The sequence below is a fragment of the Hibiscus syriacus genome, unplaced genomic scaffold (genome assembly GCF_006381635.1).
Source record: "Hibiscus syriacus cultivar Baekdansim isolate YM2019G1 unplaced genomic scaffold, ASM638163v2 tig00017792_pilon, whole genome shotgun sequence".
In the NCBI taxonomy this organism is placed as follows: domain Eukaryota; kingdom Viridiplantae; phylum Streptophyta; class Magnoliopsida; order Malvales; family Malvaceae; genus Hibiscus; species Hibiscus syriacus.
In genome coordinates, this window is record NW_024062416.1 from 574,114 (window position 1) to 597,605 (window position 23,492).

Consider the following 23,492-nt stretch of genomic DNA (forward strand, 5'->3'; position numbering starts at 1 on the left):
GTATCGGTACTACCATATTAAAATTTAGTTTTTGACTCGATTAAAGTTCGAAACACTTAGTAAAAATTATTTCAAAAATATTTCCAGTATAGATCTCATTTTTCATTTAGTAAGGAGTAAAAATTGACGTTTTAAAACTTTGAGTAATAATTGTATATATTCGAATAATTGAATCAAATATAATCTTAAAATTTATAAAAATTATTTGGTATATCAAAATATCAAAATGTTTTCAACAATCTCCCCCTTTTTGATATAACAAAACATTTTAGAAATTTTAAGATTTTCTTTGAAAATTTACTTTGAAAAATTACCCCCCTTTCTTTAACATTTCTCCCCCTTTTTGTTAAATAAAAAAACTCATTTATAAACAAGATATATAATATTACTGTGAAGATCAAGATAGTAAAGAGAGGTTAGTCAACATTAATAATATTCAATATGTATTTGGGTATGGTCATAAACATACTGTGATGCAAAAATAATGAATAAGAAATGCAAAGTCTTATAAATAAAATCAATCATCCAAATACATAAATATTCATCCAAATCTAAAATATCAAAATATCAAAATAACATTCAAGGTTCACAACAAGAAATCAACCTAAGAATAATTAGCAAAGTAGTAAGTTCAATCATCCGTAGGTGGATCGGGATCGGATTGATGTGCTCTAAATGATGAAACATCTCGAGTAAGTGCGTCAAGCCTATAATCTACTTTATTGAATCTATTATCCATCGCTTCGTATTGAGCTCGAGTATCCCGTTGAAGTTTTAACAGTTGAGTTCCCATAGCAGTAAAATGGGACTCCATGGATGCGAACCATAAATCCAATGTCTCAATTAGCGTTTGAAAATATGGAGGTATTGCACTACTTTCACTAGGCGTCTCGTCGTCGGGAACACGATTCACATGATCATCGATATCCTGTAAAACGTCGTCGAGTTGAGGAGCTTGAGCTTGAGACGGAGGTTGATAACTCTGTAAAAAGATCATATTTAGGGTCTTTTCACTTAAGTTATTGAATGTCTAAGAGCCCATTTATGACCATATAGATGCATTTAGGAGCATATAGTTACATGTGGTGAAATTCTGTTTATCGCTGCATTTTATTTTGTAATCAGTGCTGCTTTATGGGGAAGGTGTTTGTTTGGTGATGTGCAAGATTTGGGAGAAATGATAAGCAAAAGGGAATTGCCATGACATGATGAGACTACTGAGCAAAATACGATTGCCGCGACAACTTGGACGGCATTCCTGGGCAGAAAAGATAAAAGAAGATATTTTTAGTAAGAGCCAGCTGTTATTATCTACCCGTGATTTCTGCTGCCAGCCACATATGAGGGGTCCATTATCACCTATGCACCATCTTTCACATAAAAGGAATGAACTTTAGGGTACTATGGTAATTTTAACATAAAACCCTAAGTTCATTCTCTCCCTATAAATAGAAGATGCAGCCATAATGAAAAAAACACACTTTGAAACTTTTAGACAGTCGCCAAGAGCCTAACAATTCGGAGAAAAAAATCTCTCTTTTTTCCGTCAATCATTTTTACCGTGGTATTTCTCCGTTGAAAAACTAGAGAGAGTGGTGAACTAGGCATCCGAGAGGAGCTAGATCGCTGGGACAGTTCGTGGTGGCTGAGGCAGTGCACGTCGAAGGCTTTTCCTCCTTCCCTTTTCTCTTTGCTTTCATTATTTATCATTTGGGTTGTAAGGAACGGATTAACTTGCTTTGTGCTTGCTTATTTTGAACTCCACCATGAACTAATCCTATTTGGTGGAAGTTCATTTTAGATATTTAAGATTTTCTTTAATGAATGGTTGTTTTTCTATGTTATAATTTGTTTTATTTATGAAACTTAGTGCCTTAAGGTTGTAGGAGCTATGAGAGTAGCCATTCCTTAAGTGATTACTTAGTGTTCGAGAGAATGTCTAAGTAGCACATCCTTAGTATTCAAGAGAAACTAGGGAGGAACCACATAAGCAAGAGGTTCTAGATAGTAACTAGGCCTAATCCACCTTAGAGATAAGGCTAGGATTTCAATCGACTAAAAGTAGTAGTGCACGATCGATAGGTTAGATGTTAATGCTGCCGAAAAATGGTATTGCCGAGACATATCCTGTTATCTGGACCAATAGGATCCCTGTAGTAGCTAACGTAAACCGGTTTTGCCAAGGCATCTTCAATCTGTCAAGTCCCTTAACTAGAGATAGCATAGGGCACCTTAGTAAACTCTGTCGGGCAGATAAAGCATAGAAGTAAACCCATTCTGAGAAGTAGACTTAAATTTCCTAAGTGACTCCTATAATTCATTCCCATAGTAGCTTGTCGTGTGAGGAGTCTAAAGTCCTTATAATCAAATCCAGTATTTACAGTTTATTTTGCCTTTACATTTTTATTTGATTGCACTACACACAATCCAATTTGCCATAACATCTCAAATATGCTACCATATTACCATCAGACAATTTCCACAACATACATTTCATTTTACCACAGCATTTCGATTTGCAAATAACATCACTAACTTTACTTAGGTGACATAGTAAAGCGCTTTGATTGAACTTATCAACTTCCTCCAATCCCTGTGGAGACGATACTCACTCATCACTGTATTACTTGTTCGATTGTGTATACTTGCACATGTTTCCACACCCATATATAGTACTCATAATTCGCGGACAAGTTTTTGGCGCCGTTGTCGGGGATTGGCAATTGGAAATTAATTTGTTTTGTCATATCATTTTTATTTTACTTGTTTATTTTTCTTTTTATATATAGTTTTACTTTTTATTTTCCTTATTTTTTTTCAGGTTTTTCGCGGTGTATGACCAGAAGACATTCGAATGAGCCATTAGAACCAGTTGAACCTGAGATCGAGAGGCTTTTTAGGCAAAGAATACGTACTCAACGTGCAAATATGTATCAAATCGGAAATCAAGGCATTGGTCATGAGGAAGATCCGAATGCCGAGGCAATTCCAAATGTTGGGAATGCAGCCAGACCTCGTGCCATTCGTGATCACTTAAACCCTATCTTAGATGACTTAAATCCTAGAATTATGGCACCAGAAATTCAGACAGCCCACTTCGAGCTCAAACCTATCATGTTCAATATGTTGAATTCCATTGGGCAATTTGGGGGCATGAAAAATGAAGATGCAGACAACATATTCGTAACATCTTGGAGGTGTGCGATTCTTTTCGTCAACAAGGAGTGCACAAAGACGTCTTGAAGTTAAAGTTATTTCCATATTCTCTACGTGACCGAGCAAGGGCTTGGTTGAGTGGCGTTCCAGAAGGTTCAATGGAGTCTTGGACTGATCTGTGCAAAACGTTTTTGCTACGGTATAATCCTCCGAACATGAACACCTAACTGAGGAACGACATCGCTTCTTTTCGTCAAGCTGATGACGAATCAATGTATAAATGTTGGGATCGGTATAAAGGATTGCTTCGCAAATGTTTGAATCATGGTTTTCAAGATTGGACGCAAGTGGTGATGTTCTATAATCGAGTTAATGCGCCCACGAGGATGATGCTAGATGCCTCGGGAAATGGGACATTACTTGACAAATCACCAGCAGAGGCATTTGACATTCTGGATAGGATTGCCAACAACGATTATCAGTTTCCATCTACAAGGCTTGCACTTGGACGAAAATCACATGGAGCATTCGAGCTAGACACTAAGGATACGGTGTCCGCCCAACTTGCTACTATCACCAACATGTTAAAGAATTTACAAAGACCAAGTGAGGTGAGAGAAGTAAAGGCAGCCAATTTAACATGTTTATTATGCCACGACAATCACCATGAGAGTGACTGCCCGACCAATCAAGAATCCATCAACTATGTGGGCAACTACAATCAAGGCAATAACAACCCCTATTCTAATACATATAATCCTGGATGGCGTCAACATCCAAACTTTTCATGGGGAAATCAAGGAACCAGCAGTTCTAATCAACCAGTTCGGTATCAGAATTTCAATGACTCCCAAGGTTTTCAAACGAATATGTCATGGCATAATTCTCACAAGGGAGGGTCATCTTCATCTTATACCAGTTCTTTGGAGGCCACAATGCAAGAGTTCATTGCAACAACAAAGACAATGCTGCAAGACCATGCGACCTCCATCAAAAAACAAGGAGCCCTGCTTCAGAGCCATAGTTCATCTCTGAGGGCATTGGAGGGTCAGGTTGGTCAAATTGTCGCGGCATTACAAGAATGACGACCATGACATTTGCCGAGTGACACTGAAGTCACAAAACCTCATGGAAAAGAATAATGTAGTGTTCTAACTCTATGGAGTGGTACCAAGATCAATGTTGAAGACAAGTTTAGGGGAAGACCGAAGGATGATTTACCCCATGTAATCGTGTAAGCTGATCAAGAAGTACTGGAAGAAGCACTGGTGGAAGAGGACAAGGACGAGGGTTCATCGAGTAAAGTGACTGAGGGGGCAAACAAAAATCCAAGGTAAATTCTGTTCCCACCCCGTCAGTACAGGAAGTCAGACCCCCACCTCCTTTTCCGCAGAGACTGAAGAAGCATAACGAGGATTTTCAATTAAAAGAGTTTGTTGACATTCTGAGTCAACTTCAAATCAATGTTCCTTTTCTGGAAGCTATGGAACAAATGCCTACATATGTTAAATTCCTCAAGGAAATAGTCACCAAGAAAAGAAAGGCTGAGCAGTACGAGACAATTGCCACTGCAAAAGAATTTTGCTCTTCCTTAAGCAAGCTGCCACCAAAGAGACATGATCCGGGCAGTTTCATCATCCCCCGTTCGATAGGAGACAAATTTGTTGGGAAGACAGTATGTGATCTTAGCTCAAGCGTGAACTTGATGCCTAAGTCAATTTTTGTGAAGCTTGGGATAGGAAATGGGAGACCCACCTCTGTCATTTTATAATTAGCCGATCGTTTACATGTTCGTCCCGAAGGGCGAATGGAAGATGTCATTGTGCGGGTTAACAAATTCATTTTTCCAGTCAACTTTCTGATTATGGACTGTGAGGTCAATGCCACATCACCCATTATTCTGGGAAGACCATTCCTAGCTACCGGTTGCATCCTTATCGACTGTGAGAAGGGTGAGCTGACCATGAGAGTGGCCGACCAATGTGTCACTGTGAATGTTTTCCGATCTCTCAAATACATGGATGATTCTGAAGAATGCCAGAGCATTTTCGAAGTGGATACAGTAATCGCAAAATAAGCAGATCAATTTTACCATGACAATTTCATTCAGCTGGAAACTGATGAGAGGCTATTTGAAGACTTAAAGGCTAGAGAGCCTAATGACTTTTCTTTCGAGGAGCAACAGGCTAGCTACCACATAGCTAGCCCAGGTACGCATTTTGAACCTCTTAATTTTGAAGAGTTTGTTCCTCCTAAGCCCTCATTACAGCATGCACCTACCCTAGAGCTAAAGAATTTGTCACAACATCTTAAATATGCTTATCTGGGTAGTAATGAAACTTTACATGTGATTATTTCCTCTGCTCTTTCTCCTAACCAAGAATGTAGTCTGCTAAGTGTTTTTTCACAGCATAAGAGAGCGTTAGGATGGATGACGGCAGATCTGAAGGGAATAAGTCCAACTATTTGCATGTACAAAATCTTGCTGGAAGAATGCCATGGCAAATCCATAGAACCACAGCGAAGATTAAACTCAATCATGAAGCAAGTTGTGATGAAAGAAATTCTGAAGTGGCTCGACGCTAGAGTGATTTACCACATTTCTGATAGTTCTTGGGTAAGTCTCGTCCAATGTGTGCCAAAGAAGGGAGGCACGACCGTGGTGACAAGTGAAAACAATGAGCTACTACCAACACGTACTGTCACCGGGTGGCGAATCTGCATGGACTACCACAAACTCAACAAGGCTACCAAGAAGGATCATTTCCCTTTGCCGTTCATCGATCAAATGCTGGATCGACTAGCTGGCAAGGCATACTACTGTTTTTTGGACGGATACTCGGGGTATAATCAAATTTCCATCGCACCAGAGGACCAAGAGAAGACAATGTCCACATGTCCCTATGGCACTTATGCTTTTCGAAGAATGCCTTTTGGACTCTGTAATGCCCCAACAACTTTTCAGCGCTGCATGCAAGCCATATTTTCTGACATGGTTGAGGATTTCCTAGAGATTTTTATGGTTGATTTCTCTGTTTCTGGAGATGACTTTCAAAAATGGCTCGGTAATCTGGAAAAGGTACTCAAGCGATGTGAGGAGGTCGATCTCGTTCTGAATTGGGAAAAGTGTCACTTCATGGTGAACTAAGGCATTGTTCTAGGCCATAAAATTTCGGCAAAGGGCATTGAAGTAGACAAAGCCAAGATCGAGGTGATCGAGAATCTACCCCCACATCTTTTGTCAAGGGCATTAGGAGTTTCCTTGGACATGCTAGGTTTTATAGATGATTCATCAAGGACGTCTCTCCACGATATCCAAGCCCTTATGCACCCTGCTTCAACAAAATCGGCCATTCGTGTTAGATCAGAATTGCCATGGCGTATTCAATGAGCTGAAAAAAAGACTTATCTCTGCACCAATCATGGTTCCCTCAGATTGGACGTCACCGTTCGAGTTAATGTGTGATGCAAGTGACTTTGCCGTGGGAGCTGTGCTTGGGCAACGCAGAGGTAAAATTTTCCATGTTATATATTGTGCTAGTCGTACCTTAAATGGGGAACAATTGAATTATACTACCACTGAGAAAGAATTACTTGCCGTGGTATTTGCATTTGACAAGTTTAGGTCATACTTGATAGGCACCAAAGTCATAGTTCACACTGATCACTCAGCTATAAAATACTTAGTGAACAAGAAAGATGCCAAGCCTAGACCTATTAGGTGAATATTACTACTGCAGGAATTTGACCTAGAGGTAATAGATAGGAAAGGTACTAAGAACCAGGTTGCAGATCATTTATCTAGGCTAGAAAACATTTCAGAATGCCATGACATTTTAGATATTAAAGAATAATTCCATGATGAGAAAATTTTATATGCCACGACAATCCTATGGTACGTTGACCTTGTTAATTTTATTGTTAGTGGTATTTTTCCTTATGAATTGAACAGCCAGGGTAAGAAGAAGTTCTATCATAATGCCAAGTTCTATTTTTGGGACGAGCCATATTTGTTTAAACAATGTGCCGATCAAATGATTCAACGATGTGTCCCTGAAGAGGAGCAAAGAGACATTCTACACCATTGCCACACAACACCCTATGGAGGGTATTTTGGAGGTGCGAGGACTGCTGCAAAGGTCCTCCAATCAGGCTTCTACTGGTCATCCCTGTTTAAGGATGCTCACGAGTTTTATAAAGCATGTGATAGATGCCAGCGCACTGGGAACATTTCCAGATGACATGAAATGTCATTGCAAAATATTTTGGAGATACAGCTCTTTGACGTTTGGGGTATTGATTTTATGGGACCATCCCCATCTTCTTTTGGATACTTGTACATTTTGTTTGCGGTGGACTACGTATCCAAGTGGGTCGAAGCAATTGCCACACCGAGGAATGACTCTAAGACGATGCTCAAAATCCTTCACAAGAATATCTTTACTCGATTTGGAGTACCAAGAGCCATCATCAATGACGAGGGCACTCACTTTGATAACAAGATAATTGCCAAGGCATTACAAAAATATGGAGTGTGATATAAGATTGCCACGACATATCACCCACAAACCAATGGACAAGCTGAAGTGTCCAACCGGGAAATCAAACAAATCCTAGAGAAGGTAGTGAACCCTAGAAGGAAGGACTGGTCCCCGAAACTGGACGAAGCGCTCTGGGCATATCAAACAAAATTCAAAACACCTTTGGGAATGTCACCTTCCAAGATGGTATATGGAAAAGCCTGTCACCTACCCGTGGAGTTAGAACATAAGGCATACTGGGCGATCAAGAAGCTGAACTTTGATGCACAATTAGCTGGGGAGCAAAGGTTACTTGATTTGAATAAAATAAAAGAGTTTCGAGCACAAGCATATGAAAATGCCAAGCTTTACAAAGAAAAAACCAAAAAGTGGCATGATCGAATACTTTTGCCATGACATTTTCATATTGGCCAGCAGTTGCTCTTGTTTAACTCGAGGCTAAAGCTCTTCCCTGGAAAACTGAAGTCACGATGGTCATGACCATTTGAAGTACACCATGTTTACCCTCATGGCGCTGTGGATATCAAGAATATGGATGACAGATCTATTTTTAAAGTTAATGGCCAGCGTCTGAAGGCTTATCAAGGAGCTCTGCCCATGCGTGACAAATATGCATTCATCTTGCACAATGTCAAAATCTGCTAAGCATATTCAAGATGCTGTTACATTTTGGATTTAATCATGTGCATAAATAAATGTTTATTTTGTTATTGTTTTTATTCAGTTTCCTTTTAATTGGCTATTCTATTTTTATTTGCAAGGTTAGGGTCCATCCAACCTTTAACCATACCAACATCAGATTCTGAACATTCCAGCCCCACACAATTGCGCAAGCGCCCACGTCGCAAAACAGCCGCACCACCACTAGTCTAAAGTCGAGGTACCTTGCATTGCATTGCATTTCATATCATGTAGTCTAGTTTTACCTTAGTTTTTAGTAAGCATTGAGGACAATGCTTCTCTCAAGTTTGGGGGAGGTAGGGTTCTCGAATCATTTCATGATAGTATTAGTAGAATGAATATGTCATGACATTAGTAAGTGTAGAATTAGTTTTCTGGAATAAATTAAGGATGCCCGATGATGATGAATTCTTGATGGCTAGGATTGAATGTACATGACTGTTGAGTATGATAGAACCAACTCTAGGACTTGCTTCTTTGAAACCTTTGGATACACGATTGTATGTTTTCCATGCTTAAGGAACTTAGAAATTTTTTATAAGAGAATTGTTGAATGTCGTGGCATAAAACTTTGAATGATGAAAACCCCACTATGTTTAAAAAAGAATAAAAGAAAAAAGAATGAAGTTGTGAATAAATGCTTCAGCATATTTGTAGAATGACACTCCGCTATGCCATGGCATTTCTTGGGAACTGCAAATAAATAAATGGCAACTATGGTATATGAGTGAATGAAAGTAGTCACATGATTACTCTACCTGACTAGCTTGGGGGTGGAAGGTATGTTCTCTTTCACCTAGAGTGTGGGATGGTAGGTGTGATGGGCTGACTCCCTTCGTAGCAAAAATAAAAAAAATAATGTGGGAGTAAAACTTGTAAATGTCGTGGCAAAACAAGAAATCTTGCTTAGAAAATTTTTAGGTTTGTTAAGCATTGACTAGATACAAACACGCATACACCCACACAAAGAATCTTGCCCTAGGGGACAGTACTTGATTTCTCAAATTAGTCTAGCATGTTGAAGCCAAATGTTCTGAGGGCTGAAATTATATCCTATATAACTATTCCTCTTCTGAACTTGCCATGGTATTTTTATTTTCCTTAATATTATTCATTGCTTGAGGACAAGCAATAGCTTAAGTTTGGAGGTGTGATAACTCCGTAAAAAGACCATATTTAGGGTCTTTTCACTTAAGTTATTGAATGTCTAAGAGCCCATTTAAGTTATTGAATGTCTAAGAGCTCATTTAGGACCATATAGATGCGTTTAGGAGCATATAGTTGCATGTGGTGATATTCTGTTTGTCGTGGCATTTTATTTTGTAATCAGTGCTGCTCTATGGGGAAGTTGTTTGTTTGGTGATGTGCAGGATTTGGGAGAAATGATAAGCAAAAGGGAATTTCCATGACATGATGAGACTACTGAGCAAAATGCGATTGTCGCGACAACTTGGATGGTATTCCTAGGCAGAAAAGATAAAAGAAGATATTTTTAGTAAGAGCCAGCTGTCATTGTCTACCCGTGATTTCTGCTGTCAGCCACATAGGAGGGGTCCATTATCACCTATGCACCATCTTTCACATAAAAGGAATGAACTTTAGGGTACTATGGTAATTTTAACATAAAACCCTAGGTTCATTCTCTCCCTATAAATAGAAGATGAAGCCACAATGAAAAAAACACACTTTGAAACTTTTAGACAGCCACCAAGAGCCTAAAAATTCGGAGAAAAAGATCTCACTTTTTTCTGTCAATCGTTTTTGCCGTGGCATTCCTCCATTGACAAGCTAGAGGGAGTGGCGAACTAGGCGTCCGAGAGGAGCTAGATTGCTGGGGTAGTTTGTGGTGGCCGAGAGAAGCTCCAACAGTGCACGTCAAAGGCTTTTCCTCCTTCCATTTGCTCTTTGCTTTCATTATTTATCATTTGGGTTGTAAGTAACGGATTAACTTGCTTTATGATTGCTTATTTCGAACTCCACCATGAACTAATCCTATTTGGTGGGAGTTCATTTTAGATATTTAAGATTTGCTTTAATGAATGGTTGTTTTTCTATGTTATAATATGTTTTTCTTATGAAACTTAATGTCTTAAGGTTGTAAGAGCTATGAGAGTAGCCATTCCTTAAGTGATTACTTAGTGTTCAAGAGAATGTCTAAGTAGCACACCCTTAGTATTCGAGAGAAACTAGGGAGGAACCACATAAGCAAGGGGTTCTAGATAGTAACTAGGCCTAATCCACCTTAGAGATAAGGCTAGGATTTCAATCGACTAAAAGGAGTAGTGCATGATCGATAGGTTAGATGTTAATGCTGCCACAAAAAGGTATTGTCGAGACATATCCTGTTATCTGGACCAATAGGATCCCTGCAGTAGCTAACGCAAACCATTTTTGCCAAGGCATATTCAATCTATCGAGTCCCTTAACTAGTGATAGCATAGGACACCCTTAGTAAACTCTGTTGGGCAGATAAGGCATAGAAGTAAGACTATTCTGAGAAGTAGACTTAAATTTCCTAAGTGACTCCTATTATTCATTCCTATAGTAGCTTGTCGTGTGAGGAGTCTAAAGTCCTTATAATCAAATCCAGTATTTACAGTTTATTTTGCCTTTACATTTTTATTTGATTGCACTACACACAATCTGATTTGCCATAACATCTCAATCTGCTACCATATTACCATCAGACAATTTCCACAACATCCATTTCATTTTGCCACAACATTTCGATTTGCAAATAACATCACTAACTTTACTTAGGTGACATAGTAAAGCGCTTTGATTGAACTTATCAACTTCCTCCAATCCCTATGGAGACGATACCCACTAATTACTGTATTACTTGTTCGATTGTGTATACTTACACATATTTCCGCACCAATATATAGTACTCACAATTTGCGGACAGAGGTGCTCGTAAAGAACTTGCAATGGGAGTCTTCTTGGTTGATCGTGTCCAAGATGTTTTATCCCCAGTCCATCCGGATTTTCTAAGAGAGGTGAAATCTATTTGAGTACTAAGAGGGATGGCTACATCTAGGTCCACTTTAAGACCGTCTTTGAGGAAAATATTGTTAAGTAGACAACCATACACTGATTTACCTTCGGATTCAATATGATTTCTCAATTTAGTTCAGTTTCTGACGTAAATTCGGTTGCTTTGTATTCGAGGAATTATTGGACGAATTCAAGTTCGAGAGTGATCGAATGAAGTTTAAATATTTGATTGGTGGGGCACAGAAATCAAGGAAATACATTATTACCTTTTTCATGCTTTATGGATTATGTTGGTATTGATTATTGTTGAAATATGTTTCGATATAACAAATTTAAAGGCAAAATGTTTTTGGACTTGAATTGAATTTATTCAAATTTTTCAAAAGGTTTCAAAAATAATTCAAAGTCCATTAAAATCGGATTTCAGTACGAAATTCCATATTGTCCCAAGGGAACCGATTCCCCCCCAAGGGGGTACCGATTCCCCCTGAATGGTTTGGCTCTGAGAAAAACAGAATGCTCGAAGGGAACCGATTCCCCCTGTTTAACGGTCGAAATATTTGAATATTATGAAGGGGTACCGAATCCCTATGAAGGGGTATCGATTCCCCCTATATGGGGCAGCCTATTTTTGTAGAAAAATCATCCCCAAACGGCTCCAAAACATCCCCAACGGCTAGATATGACTTCAAACACATTCCAAGTTATAAATACAAGCTAAGGACACTTGAAGAAGCATGAGAACAACCATCCAAGCAATCAAACACAAGAGAAGAGGTTTTTCATTCATATTTCATATTTCTCTTGTAAATATTTGTTCTTGTGAGCTTAATTCTTGTAAACATCTACCTTTGATAGGTTTATTTGTTTACTTATTTTATCCTTTTGTAAAGGGGAAAGGTTCTAGCTTATCCCGTGTAAAAGCTAGAGAAAGATTCTAGTTTAGCCCGGAAAAACTAGGGAGTTGTAAGGTTATCTCTTTGTCCTCAAAAGAAAGAACAAATTAGTGAATTTGTTGGAAAATCCTTGGTGATGAGCTAAGGTAGTGGATGTAGACTTTGGTTGAGAAAGTCGAACCACTCTAAATCTATGTGCAAATCTCTATCTTTCAATCTCCTTACTCCCTAAACACAAAAACCGTTCCAACCCCTCTTTGCAAGCAATTTCGGTTGTCGATCTGAGCGTCCGAAAATCCCAATAATTGGTATTAGAGCCTAACTCGTTAGAAGGTTTAACCACCTTGAGATGATCCTAGAAGACGCTCTACCAATTCCCGACACAACTGAGAAGATGGCTTCAACCTCCGGTGCTTATTACCTTGAAGATATACCTATTATGGAGTCGTGACTGGTCAACAAGCCACCCTTCTTCTATGGAGCAAATTATGCCCATTGGAAGAATAAGATGATGTACTTTATTCAAGCTTATGATCTAGGAGCATGGAACTCGATCATATACGGTTACTCCTCTCCACCCGGCAAGTACAATGATTGGAGTAGAGAAGAGCAGAAAAAGTTCCAGCTTAATTCTAAGGCCATACACATTCTCTTTTGTGCTTTAGGCCCGAATGAATATGGAAGAATCTCATCTTGTTCCAGTGCCAAAGAGATTTGGGATAAGCTCCAAGTCACTCATGAAGGAATCGACGAAGTGAGGGAATCAAAGAAAAGTCTTCTCAACCATAGGTACGAGAACTTCAAAATGAAACCCGATGAAGACATCAAAGCTATGACGGATAGATTTTCCGTAATTGTCAACGGTCTCAAGGGATATGGAGAAGTAATCCCTAATGAGAAGCTTGTGAGGAAGATGATCTATTCTCTTCCAAAGGAGTGGCAATCGAAGAAGACGGCCATTATCGAAGCAAGAAACCTAAAGTCTCTCACTCTCGACGAGCTAATTGGTTCTCTTATCACTTATGAGATGATGGTGAAGGAAGATGAAGAAAGGGAAGATAAGAAGAACAAGAAGAAGAAGGAGGTAGGCATTGCCTTCAAGTCCATCAATAAAAGCTATCAATATTCAAGTGATGAGGTGGATGAAGACGATGATGAACAAGAAGAAGAGATGGTCAAGCTCTTGAAGGAACTCAAGAGATTCATGATTTCCAAGGAAGTAAAACATGAATCAACCAAAAAGAAGAGTCACCCGGTGTGCTTCAATTGTCAAAGAAAGGGGTATGTCAAGTATGAATGTCCTCTTTTAAAGAAAAAGGGGAAGAAGGCATTTGTTGAATCTTGGAGTGATGAAGATGATTCCAATGATGAAGATGAAGTAGTCAACCTATGCCTCATGGCCACTCATGAAGAAGTTGAGGTATCTTCTAACTCAAATGAATTTAATTCATTTACTTTTGATGAGTTACAAGATGTTTATAATAGGTTGTATTTGGGATTTGAGACCATGAATTTCAAATATACGAAATTAATTTCAAAACTCAAAATTAAAGATAATTTGATTTTGAAAGCAAAAGTTGATTTTGAAAGCAAAAGTTGATTTTGAAAATCAAAATGAAATTTTGAAAAATGATTTAGAGCTTTCAAAAATCAAAATAAATGATTTAGAAAAGAAAATTTTTGAGTTAGAAGTTAAGCTTGAAGGTTTAACAAAAGAAAAATAATTAATTTCTAAAAAGAACCTATTATGTGTAAAAATGGCAAAATGCTCACATTGCCATTTTCATGGTCATTTGGAACATACTTGTCCTTTGAAGAAAGGAAAACGTTTTAAAATTAGACAAATATGGGTTCCAAAAGGAACAAGGGGCATTGAAACTAATGTTCAATGATCCAAAGTAATTTGGATACCAAAATCTACTTAAATGTCTCTTGTAGGTGTGTGGGAGCAATGGTGATGAAAAATATGATATTCAAGATGCTCTAGCCACACTTGAAAAAGGAATAGGTAACCTCTAAGCTTAATGCTTTTAATTTTGGTTATTTGGTTGCTCATTTGATTTTAAGCATGCATGAGTTTTGGTTTTAAATGATTATGCATCATTGTTTTAATCTCATGTATGTTGAAAAGATGATTATGATGAACATTTTAAAGTTATATTAATTTTTAAGAATTTTTAGTTCATTATAATAAAATTTTGGTCAAAATTGATTTTAATGCAAATGATATCTCTCTAACAATTGATATCAAATTTTCAAATACTTTGCATTTTATAAATCTTTAAAAAAAATTGACCTAAATTTGAATGTTTATGCATGTGGTTTAAATGAAAATGACAAATCTCTAAGAATTGATATCAAAAATTTTCAAATGCATAACATTTTTTAGAAAACTTTATGCATATGCTCTTAATTTTAATAATCGATATTAAATTTCAACAATTGGTATTGCATAAAGTATTTTAGTCTTGGATATATTGAATTTCATGTGCTACTAACATGTTTGTTATTCTTTGTTGAAATTCAATTTTGTTTAAGTGTCAAGTTCTTAAAGCTAAATTTTATTTGGAATGCATTTATTGAGGGGGAGCTTTTGATTTTTCAAATAAATTTTTAAATGTCAAATTTACCACTTACTCTCCAATGTTATTTTAGAACTTTAAAGATTGAATTATTTTTGATATAACAAAAAGGGGGAGAAGTTTGGTTTGAAAAATTCAATTTCTTAATGAAAAAGGGGGAGCTTATCATTTTCATATATTTTTCAAAAATTGATAACAATTGGTATCTTTTTCATTAAACATTTTATTAAGGGGGAGTTTTGCCAAAAACAATTTTTCAAATGTTTTGTTATATCAAAAAGGGGGAGATTGTTGAAATATGTTTCGATATAACAAATTTAAAGGTAAAATGTTTTTAGACTTCAATTGAATTTATTCAAAGTTTTCAAAAGGTTTCAAAAATTATTCAAAGTCCATTAAAATCGGATTTGAGCAAGAAATTCCAGATTGTCCCGAGGGAACCGATTCCCCCCCAAGGGGGTACCGATTCCCCCTGTTTAACGGTCGAAATATTTGAATATTATGAACGGGTATCGATTCCCTATGAAGGGGTACTGATTCCCCCTATACGGGGCAACCTATTTTTGCAGAAAAATCATCCCCAAACGGCTCCAAAACATCCCCAACGGCTAGATATGACTTCAAACACATTCCAAGCTATAAATACAAGCTAAGGACACTTGAAGAAGGATGAGAACATACATCCAAGCAATCAAACACAAGAGAAGAGTTTTTCCATTCATATTTCATATTTCTCTTGTAAATATTTGTTCTTGTGAGCTTAATTCTTGTAAACATCTACCTTTGAGAGGTTTATTTGTTTACTTCTTTTATCCTTTTGTAAAGGGGAAAGGTTCTAGCTTATCCCGTGTAAAAGCTAAAGAAAGGTTCTAGTTTAGCCCGGAAAAACTAGGGAGTTGTAAGGTTATCTCTTTGTCCTCAAAAGAAAGAACAAATTAGTGAATTTGTTGGAAAATCCTTGGTGATGAGCTAAGGTAGTGGATGTAGACTTTGGTTGAGAAAGTCGAACCACTCTAAATCTATGTGCAAATCTCTATCTTTCAATCTCCTTACTCCCTAAACACAAAAACCGTTCCGACCCCTCTTTGCAAGCAATTCCGGTTGTCGATCCAAGCATCCGAAAATCCCAATAATTACTGCATGGATGAATATAATTGGTCACATGTATGTAGTTGATCATTTTCTAAACTCGATCCGAATGTGAAATAAAGTAAAGTAAATTGAATAAGGCTCAGACTACATGCATAGACACAAGAAGACTGATAAGAAATGATTTCAAGTTCGGTGGTTAACTGGAAAAGAAAATAACCTCAGAATCTATAAATTCTATTTGTTCTTGTTAAAAGCTTTAATACCGAAATCACATGTTTAAGAAATTACGAAATTACCCTATGAGATAAAATGGTCCGGATTGACCCTCATAGTGAAAGTACCATGAGAATTCATATTTAATCTGATAAACTGTTGATTCACCTGTTAAATTCCTTTTCTTTTTGGAAAGTCACTTATAATCAAATTTTACATCTGAGAAGGTATAATACCTATAATTATCGATTTATCAGTAAGTACCTAAAGGCTAAAACATCGGAAGTATTATTTATGTTTGCATTGTTCAGACAAATTTTATTAAATGGAAAGACCTGACTGAAGGAAAGGACTGAAATATCCTTAAACCGTAAAATGACCAAAATACCCCTGAAGAGTAAAATAATCCAAAATATATATAAGCCCTGGAATGACTAAATTATATGACATAGTTGAACTGAATAGAAGAAATGTATGTATCCGAATTTCAAAAATGACTGAATTACTCTGGAAACTCTGAAGTAATCGAGATAGATGTAACTATTAAATGACCTAAGTACCCTCAATGACCTTGAATTAAGCAAATAACTTGGTTAAGTCTGGGAACAACGATGATCATATATATATATATATATATATATATATTCATTGTACCGTCTATAAGGGTTTTAAATCATGAATCAAGCACGTTGACATTCCCTGATATCGTTGCAATATAGAAATGAAATAAAGACCATTGGAATATCTGTTCGTCTCCCTAAGATCCATTCTGCGATGATTCTGAAGATGATCAATTCGACAAGAATTGTCTGTATTAAAAAGTGAATACTTTGGAAGTGCAACGATTTAACCGGTTGTCATGTATCATTGATGGGACTTGTACAGTTCGAGTTAACTCGATATTTTCTGATAAATCGACATAAATCGTAAATGCCCTGAATCTTCGTTTTTCCCTTATGAGCTCAAATCACTAAGAATTCTCTAAGAACCTAATGCCCAAAATGCCTCTGATTTCCTGAATAATTGAATCACTCCTGTCATATCTGAAAACACAAGTAACTCAGATTCAAAGGATTCTGAATACCTTTCTGATTACATAGTGCTTCTGAAAAATGTTCGAATACTTTATGGTCCTGATAAATCACGTTCTGAATAACTTATGATTCCGTCAGCTAATGAACTCTTTTGATAGTGATTCTAATTTCTGGAATTCTATCGGTATACTGAAAATCCGTGTTTCCCTGCCCGATAAGATTATCAAGTACCTCCGAATAATATCTGGAACCTCTAGTGTGTTCCCTGATCACATGGATGTTTTCTATGATTTCTGTTATGATCTCTGCTCTAATTTCTTATATATATGTTTACTAACTGAAATTATTTTTATATGTGGTACTCTGGGACTCTCGTATGACTGAAGACTCTGGCAGGTTCAGTCGCTAATGGTATTTTCTTGTATAGGTTCAGCACCGACTAATAATTCCTTATGGACCTAAGGCGACCCTTGGGTAGGCTCTGCGACACCGAGAATCTTTCTTGGGTAGGCTCTTAGGCCCCAAGGTGCTCCATTACATTATGCAGTTCTAGGGAACTGCATATGGCGTTTGGTTGGAGGGTTTTACTATGGTTTTTTAAAAATACATTTTAAACTGCTACTGCTTTAAAAAAGATTTGTATCTTTTCACTGGTTTGTGGGAACACACCAGACACCCTATTCTGATCTCTTGAACCCAGTCATCTGAAATATTTTCCTCTAAACTGAAAGCTTATTGTCTTTTACTATATGAGATATCAGTGGGACCTCAGCTCAATATAAAAGTTTGTAAATGTCTGAATCAATAAGGAAACATATGTTTAACCAACCTACCTTGATTTTGTGTTTAAAATAATTTTAGCACTTTTATGAATAAAGAAAAATGCATGCAAAACTGACATCTTAATGCCTTCTATGCTACTAGTTAGGGGGAGTTTATGATTTTTCATGAAAATTAATAATATGTTCAAATTATGCTTAAGTATAGATTTGTTTGATTGAAAATAATTAATTTTCTCAATTAGAGTTGTCTATACCACTAGACTTGTTAAATGTTGCATGCTATGTTTTTAATTGCAAATTTTTGACCATTTTGTGCATTTGGTATCGATACTACTCACATAGTATCGATACTACTCTTTCTTGGTATCGATACTACCCGCCTAGTATCGATATTGTTCTTAGTTAGTATTGATACTATTAATCCAATACAAATACTGTTTGATAGGGTATCAATACCATGGTATCCATACTACTCTAATTATGCCTTGTAGTATCAGTACTCCTCGAGGAGTACCGATACTACTATACGGGTTTAGGCTATAAAACCCTGAAAACATCATATTTTTACCCAAACACCCTAAAATCAACACTCTAGTTGTTCTCTCTTTCTCTCAAACCCATCTCTCACATTGCTTCAATCCAACAACTTCAAGTCGGATTTTCATTGTTCTTCAACTCCTACACCTGCTAGAATCATTAAATTCGTGCATTCAACCTCAAAATCTCTCCTCAACCCATCTTTCAAGGTAAATTTTTTTAACATTGTTTTATTCCTTTTTTGAATCTAGGACCAGTTTAAATTAGTGAATGAGCTTTACTTATTTTATAGTTTTACACTAGATTCTACAATATTTTTTACAAAATCATCAAAAAAAAAAATTAATTTTGAAAACAAAATATTTAGTTTAATTATTTATTTATAATATAGTTTTTCATAAAAATTATATATACTATTGTTTTTCATAAAATTGTTTTTCATAATTTTTTTAACTTAGTAGCCCATTATAAATTAGTTATAGCATACCTTGAATTGAGGACTCATATTGAGTTTTGGGATTAATTGTTTGAATAAATATGTTGTTTATTTGCAGGTAAAACATTCTGATTTTAGTAATGTAACAACCCAAAAATTTTAAAATAATATTTAATTGGGAATTGAGGTTTTAATTGTGAAAATTGGCAAATTTTTAGGGACTAAATTGAAAGATTTTAAAACTTGTAGCTTGTTTTAGAGTTAAAAGAAATTTAGGGACCAAGCCCTGAATTTACCCTAAAATGTTAGGTAAAGTTTGGGTTATATATGTTATGCGTGGTTTTCTGTTTTGAAAACAGAAAACCACGCCCAAATTTCCCTTCCCCTACCTCAACTTCCGACGATGATTCCGACGCCGTCCGAATTCCGATCGTCGTTTTGAAAGCACCATCGTGTTCGTTATCGAGTCAGGAACAATCCCCTTAAATTAATTGAAGCGAAACGCTGCCAAACACCGTGAATTTCAAGTCAAAGCATTGACATTTTTCTTAGCTCAATCGCCTAGAAAATCCTAAATTCATCGCCGATCGTTGCTCCGTTTACGACACCTCCCGCACAATCGTGTTCCTTGTGCTGTTCCGAGTCCGCCAGTGTCATCCTTGATCTTCGTCGACGGCGGCGCGTGGGGAGGTGAAGCGGTCAAAGTTTCCAATTTGATGAAATCGAGCTCTCCACCGTTCAAAAATTTGAACCGATCTTTGTAAGTATCTTGAAATCGCTCAAAATAATTTTTAGGAATTTTCCGTGATTTTTAGGACGCCGAAACACGTCACACGCGCCGCCACTGCGCGTGGGGAAGTCAAAAATGATCGGTTCAACCGGTTTTCTTGAGGGTTTGACCGGTTTGACCGGTTTTGACCCGACCCGTTGACCGACCCGACCCGTTGACCCGACCCGTTGACCCGACCCGACCCGACCGTTGCTATTCTGGGAATTAATTTGATTTGGTGCTATTCTGGGAATTAATTCGAAATGGGTGCTATTTTGGTAAAAAAATTTCGAAAAAGGTGCTATTCTGGGAATTAATTCGAAATGGGTGCTATTCTGGGAAATAATTCGATTTTAGTGCTATTTTGGAATTAATTCGAAAAGGGTGCTATTTTAGTAATTATTATAAAAAGGGTGCTATTTCTGTAAAATATTTGACAGTTTATTGACCTCCTTTGACCAGAACTTTGACCGGCTTTGACCGGCTATTAAACGATCGTTAATCTTTTCCAAAAATACCTATCCTGACAGTTTTCGACGTCCCGAATCTGTTTTTGGGGTCCCTTTCACCAAAGTCGAACCCGAAAGTCTCCAAATCGTCAGTCAAACCCGTTGACTTTGATTTTGACCAAGAATTTGAAATTTCGGAAGGTCATACTTTATGTTTTTCGACGTCCTGAATTTGATTCCGAAGTCTGTTTTGCCAAATTCTGACCCGAAATCCCCAAATCGAGCATGTGAACCCAAAAAGGCTTAGTATTTTAATATTTTAATTATTTATTTGAGTTTTGGTTAAAGAATTGATTCAATAAAAAATTTTATGATGGTACTTGTGTTTCACCTGAGCGAGGATCAGTTAGGTACGGTGTTGTTCGTTTGTCAGATCAGTCCGAACCGCGTAATACAAGAATTACCCGTAGGTTTCCGTATATTTTTAAATAAAGATTAAGATTATTTATATTAAAATTCCAATATTGATTTTTCCAATTCGTAGGATCTAGCGCTGCAGCAGAGCGTGATCGACAAACCCAATAGTAGGCTTCCCTATCTGATTTCTCAGACTGTTACAGGTGTGTTTCCCGACAGTGTTAATTATTTCTGTTTTAAAATATATATCTGAATATTATGTATCTGATATCTGATATGATTTATGGTTACAGTATTTTATACTGATATTTTGAATATTGAATTGTCCGATATCTGAAATTCTGTATACTACTGATTTGTCTTCTGATTTCAGTATTTCTGTATATGATTTTTAAAGCATGAATACTTTTATGTTTTAAAGAATTAATCATTGTTTTCATTCAAATACATTCATGATTGTTCATTGGAGGGGTATTGTTGAAGGAAGTATATCCGCAGGTTCCTCGGCTTTGTGCTCAGGGCCTTATTTGATGTGTGGGCTGGGTGTATGGTTCTGGGGAACCTACACATTCTGATGTGATGGGCTGGGGGTAGTGTTCATATTTTTTTTAATGACATGATTGCATAAACCAACTTTACTGGAATATTTTTATCAGTATGTTTTTATATACACTGTATGGAACACACTGAGCTTTTTAGCTCATTATGTAGGTTTTACCCTTTTTCAGATAGTAGCAGACCGTAAGCTAGCAGATTTGGCATCAGGGGAGATCAACTACTTATTTTGTACGAACATATATTTCTATATGTTTTCAGTTATGTTTGGTGACATGTATTTGCTATCGTTTTGGACATATATGTATTATTAATATTTTGTTCTGTATTATATTTTATGTTCTATAAAAAAAAACCTCTGAATGGGACATGTGACCACTTAGGTTTGAGTCTAACTTACAGACCGGGTCTGGGGAGGTTACAAGTAACATGTCTCATAAACGCCCTAGGTCTTCTTCTAGTTGTGCAAATCAACCTCCAAATCCTCCTCCCAATCCTCAAGAAATGACTATCCAAAACTCATGTTTTAACGAACCTAATCGTAGAAACCTTTATTATAGGTACGTTAATCACTTCGAGTCTTATAATATTATAGATGAGCGTCTTCCCTCGCTTAAGGTGATGGAAGAAATGAACTTTAGATATTTACCATTTCTTTCACCGCTACTTCGTTTTTGCCATATTTGTTCAGTATTTGTTTGAAGCTTTTACCTAGCCGTTGAGCCTGCAGTGTGTGAAAGTATTAATCTTCCATTAATAAAGACCGAAGACTGGAAGAATTCATTTTCCTTTTGTGTTTTACCTTGGGCCATGGTGAATCAAGCTTGACATTTGAGAGCACATGAAGACCTGGAGAAACCTGTTGGATGGCAACAGGCTCCCCCACCCAGTGGCCTGTTGGAGATATAAACCATTGATTTTGAAGGAATATCAGCCACAATGAGGTTAAATCTATTGCATAGATGAGCATCGGCAGCCAGTTGGTGGGCAAATTCCATGGGGCTCTTTGTGCTCTTTATCAACATCAATAGTTTCGTCACATTCAATGAACCAGCCAGCACCGTTGGCAAGAAAGAAGATAGAGATTTATTTACCTTGAAGAATAGTAAAGGAAGATCGCCCCGTGTCTTGGCGTGGTGAAGATGATGAACCTCCAACACATTGGTGAGAAAAGCTGGTCTTCCTTGTCTGGTGCATGCAAGCCATGTCCCTCCAGCAACTTCGTCTCTTCCTCCCAATATCTCGCAACCATCAACATCCCACCAATCCAATGCCTTGGTAGGCCTTCAATGCCACCCATAGACTAATAAGATATATGAGGAAGAAGACAAAGAAGAAGAAGTAGAAGAGGTGTGGTATTCATCTCGGTTATGTAGCAGAAGAAGAGGATATAGTGGATGAGCTTGCCAAACGAAAGCAGCAATACACATGGTATTCAATTGTTTGTGTTTGAGTGAATTGGTTCAACTCTTTAAAGAGATAGCATGGTCGAGGATAGGGACCGTCGTCTCTAAAATTTTAAATTATCATATATTCTATATTTTCTTTTAATTTTATCAGTAATTGTTTTCAGTAATAAAAGCCATCACAATAATTGACGAATGTCTCAAAGCAATAATTACATCAAATTTGGAAGTTCATAGTGCATTCTCTTTCATTTAAAATTATTTTTGTTTTATTATTTCTTTATTTTATATAAAGAAAAACCATCGGTACATATATCGAATTAAATAATCCTTTTAATTAAGAGAACAATTATTCTTCTTAAAAGTTTTTAGATTTGAGTTCGTAAGAGTGATTGGATATTTATTATTAAATGCTTAAAAATCTTTTTAATATATATTATCCTAAAATCTTTCTAATATAATCCTATAATTATCTCATGTTAATAAAAAAACCATTCACACAGAGAGAATTTTTTAAACTTTACTCGTTTTAGTTAGATCTTACATTTATACGAGGAAATAGGATTGATTGACATATTTGGCTCCTAACTTCAAATTTGAGGACCCTGATTCTATACGTTTTGGCCCAGACTTTAATTTCGGTATGTAATTTAGCTCTTGAATACTTTTTTTTTACAATTTTAAAATAATAATTAAGTTTTTATTTATAAATAAACAATTATCTAAAGTGCTAACATTTCTATTTTAAATTTTAATTTAGTATAAATTCAACTATTTAATTAAAGATAAATCTATATTAAAAAAGTTGGGGCCAATTTGCATATCAAAGCCAAAGTTAGGGACTAAATTATAGATCAAGACCAAATTCAGGACCAAAATTGCTTCTAACAAAAAGTCATGGGAAAATTTTAGACAAAGTCAAATTCATGGGGGCAAAAGGCACAGTAAC

At 36.6% G+C, this 23,492-nt stretch overlaps 1 pseudogene; it reads right to left on the reverse strand.

Moving 5' to 3' along the window:
• Window positions 1-631: 631 nt before the first annotated feature.
• On the reverse strand, window positions 632-22,567 carry LOC120208867 (annotated as a pseudogene).
• Between the last annotated feature and the right edge of the window lie 925 nt (window positions 22,568-23,492).